We start from the raw sequence: 4280 nt of genomic DNA on the forward strand, positions 1-4280 counted from the left end.
CTTCTGAAGATCATTAACTGGTCTTTCACTCTTGGTTCGTGTTTTTGTGACTTGCCTTGAGAAACTTTAGTTGTTTTGATGCACTGACTGGTGAAGAAAGAATTAATTTTTTTTTCAGAATCTTGACTGTGAGTTAAGAAATAGGACTTGCATCACTGTAATCTAAAATATGCAAGCTAATATGTTCATTGTCTGGAAGCTTTAACTTGTCTGTCTCTGCAACAGGTTGCAATAGTTTATATAGTGAACATACGCTAGCTGATATATCATTGCTTCTCAGAATCACTGCTGCAGTCTATTCAGCAGTCAGAAGATGTCAGTATCTACCTAGACTACATTGCTTAGCTTCAAGCTGTGACACAGCTTTGTGAAGCCAATCAGGCTACCACAGAATTTCAGTTTCAATTCACCATGCAAATGATTAGTTTTTTGAAATTCTGACCCTCTCTTTATTTTGATATGACTCTCTGGAGCAGAATATCTTGGAATTTTAAATTTGTCAAAGGAAAATGTGCACTCTGGAAGCAGAGAACCTTTGCTCAGACCTTAAAAACACATCTAAGCAAGTAGGAAATGTGTCTTTGACTTACTGTATATTGTTTTCATTAGCAGCCAGCAAGACCTGGGTTTAATTCTGGTCTGCCACAGATTGTGGGGGGATCTTGTATGCCTAAACATGTCTGACTTGGTCAGGGAAGATTCTACTTTAAGTAATAGGATGCATGGGTTTGCTGTCTCACTGCATAAACAAAAGCAGTATACTACGGGCAAAAAAGAAAATGTTAAGTGCATTCAGGATTATCTATATACACCTTCGAGCACTGTGTCAATGACAAAACTTGAATGCTAATGACAAGTTATACAAATGTTTTTGTTACTTTAGAGAGGTATTCAAATGGCTATAGAGCAAGACAAACCATGGCTGTCAAGGCTGCAGTTATAGTCTCATCCCTGAGGCAAACAGCTCCATGGTTTCTGGAATTTCAAGACTGGAGCTTTAACATTACTGTTTCCGGCTGCACCCGTCAAATTCAACAGTACACTAGCCGGCAGATTCCCCCGGAGGGAGGCCTTTGGGGATTTAGTGGTGATTGGAATTCTATTTGGGAACATTTGGTGGTCAGGGCTGCAGGATCTTTCATTATTTTTGGAAGTATTCCTTAGAGTGCAATTAATTACAATCAAATGCAGTCGGCCTGTGAAGAGACACCAACTTACTGAATATAATGAATTATGGACTGTAATTTTCCATCTTCATCCAACGAAGCTGATAGTAAGACAGTAGGTCAAGACTTAATAAAGGATGACACTGAGGAACACCAGCTGCAGCAGCATAAGCTGGTGATTGAGCAACCAAAGAAGGGTAAATAGCGTCATACCGTGCTTATTTTCTCTCTCCTGTCATTATGCCTACAGTGGAAAGAAAGGAGTTTGACCACGCAGAAGAGGTGAGGCATAAGTGATTTATTGTGCCTCGACAGGCCAAGACTTGGAATGTTAATTGACGCCCTGTTTGCAGCATGAGAAGAAGCAGATCAGATTGAGACAGTGAAAAGGCAAGACGGAAGACTTCAGGAGAAAGTCAAGATACTTCCCTGCATGTTGCCCCCTCCCTCCTCCAGATTTATTGTTCTTCTAAAGATTACAGACTCGGCCTTTGGGCGATGAAGCAAAGTTGAGAAGGAGTCGTGTGCCCTTGGCCTTAAACTTGAGCTCATTCATATTTTTGAGCTGTTCTCCTCTTGAATTCTTTGCCACAAAATGACATTTTGAAAGCCCAATTTTAGCTAGAAAATGTAAAGAATGTTGAAAATTAAGAGGTTGGTTTTTCAGACACTGATAAGTGCTTGTCTTCTCGTTTGTGCCCTTCTGGCATTGAGCAGCATTCCATGCTGGTGGTTGGACAAGTTGTCCTTACATGAGAGCACAGAATAAACCAAGTAAAAGGGATACTTTGATTTAAAAAATGACTTTGCTGAAAATGTCAACGTATGTGATGCGTCAGCATAGTCATGACAAGAGCTCTGGAATGCAGGCTTTTGTTTAGGCATTTACCTATTATATTATTCAAACTGTCACTAAGAGAATTTACAGAAAGAGCTGTTGAGAGTAACACAATCGAAGCTCAAAGGGTTTTAAAATGAACTTCTGCTCAGCAGATGGTTGCCAGGCTGCTTTTCCTTGCCATTAACCTATGAAAGCGTTAACCTTTATAACCCAAGCCACCAGTAATATCACCTTTGAAAAAGTCCTGAGGTGCTTCACCAGACTATTTTCTTCCAGAGTTGTGAAGCCTGACGAGTGATTGTATCTGAAGGCTTCAAATGATTTGGCTCACCTCTGCTCTGCCTACAGCTGCGTGGGAGAACTTTGATACAGCAGTGTTGTGATTTGTTCTATGCCATAGACATTTGGAAGCTTTTGTATTTGTGTGGAATCTTTTATGAACAATGACTCCCTCATGAGATGCTGGGATTTGGACTGTTAATTGCAGTTGTTAGCTGTTGGGAATAGAAATCAGGCTTTCTACATAGTTGGTGGATTTTCTGTGTTTCTTCTCTGTGCGTGTGTGTGTGTGTGTGTGTGTGTGTGTGTGTACAGTATGTTTATAAACCTCTTCAAAATATGTGTTCCACATTTTTTACCTTTCATACAAACCTTAAAGCAGACATTTCTTCATCAGCGCGTGCCTTACAATAATAGCGGTATGAATAGATTTCATTTACATTTTTTATTTGGCCTTTTGTGTACAATGAATGTTGAGAAAATATATAAATCCAGATATTTTATTTACTTATATAAACTGCATACTGAAGAAGTGAACTTGTTTTTTTTCTTCTCAATGACAGATTGTAAAACAAAATAAATTGGCAACAAATATTTGGGTACATTGTTAAAAATGTTTCTAAAAAAATACCATACCAAAAATCCAGTTTTTTAAAGTGAATAAAATATCAACTACTAAAAAAATAATACTACTGCATGTGAGACAAATGGCACCCGATTGAAAAATATACATTAGGGTTTTGAGGATTATCTTGTAAAACATGAAATGCAAATGTAAGATTGTTTAACACCTATAATGACGAATGTTGAGCCTTGACATTCAAATTTTCTTGGATTTAAACATGGAGAAAGACTTATGTTAGTATACCTTGTGTGTTTCCTCTCTTATTTTTATTCTGATATGTTAATTAACTTGAACTAAATTCTTGAATTTTCTTCAGACTGTGTTTAAGTTTTACAAATGTGCTCTCATAATACAACACTTATACTGCATGGTTTACTACTTGTATTGCATATTATTACTACTAGTATGTATTTTACATCTATAGCCCAGAGGATTGACCTCCAATTTGTCTCTGCGTCTTCTGCTGTCCCAACAGGTTAGCATAATGTTTGTGTATGCTAATTAATGGTGCTTTGGATTAGCCTAAAAGGACAACATGTAGGGATGGTTATTTCATTCTAAACCCGTTTAAGGGAGTTTGGCAAAATTAACAATATTCAACAAAAAGGATGAACTTAGGATCGCACAAGGTTTTTGCGCCTGGCCTTGGAAAAGCATGCAGCAGACAGGACAATGACGGGGATTATGCCGCGTGACAGAGGGTTCATAATTTGGTCATAAACAACAGAGTCCTTGAATTTGTGTGACGATTTCGGCGTTGGCCCTTACAGACAGTCACAGAAGTTCCTAAATCTCACTGTCTCTCCAGTTAGAATTAGTTGTTGCAGTCTTCGTGTAGGTCACCCTCCTTCTTCTCCCTTAGATGTTTGTCTTTCTTCTGATTTTGTGCGGGAGGCATGAAACGTCATCAATACGCCCACTCGCTCGCTGTGAATTCTCATACTTTGGGCTCAATCGGAGATTGCACTGACTTTGTACTAAGGAGCTGGCAGGGTAAAGAGCGTTTGAGGTCCGATCCAAGACATTTGCCATCTCACATACAGCTCTGCCGGGTAATGTCTAGATAAGTTCAGGTTTGCAGTGCATGTGTGAAAGGGGCTTTACAGTGCTGATGTCACATCCATGTTAGCAGCTGCTCCACACTAGCTTCCTTAACTCGGGGAAATCTCTCATTAAAGGTTTCTTTAATCAGTCTTTCTGGAAGAAAAAAGGGTAACAGGGGTTTACTATCCATATCCTAACATAAACGGGTATCTGCTACAGCACTTGCTATTAGAATTTTTTACACTACAACTCCCATGAAATTGTTCAAGCACTGCAATGCAAGTACAGTATTACATCATGGTTCTGGCAAGTCATCTTTTTAACT

Source organism: Perca fluviatilis, chromosome 5 (genome assembly GCF_010015445.1).
Source record: "Perca fluviatilis chromosome 5, GENO_Pfluv_1.0, whole genome shotgun sequence".
Classification (NCBI taxonomy): domain Eukaryota; kingdom Metazoa; phylum Chordata; class Actinopteri; order Perciformes; family Percidae; genus Perca; species Perca fluviatilis.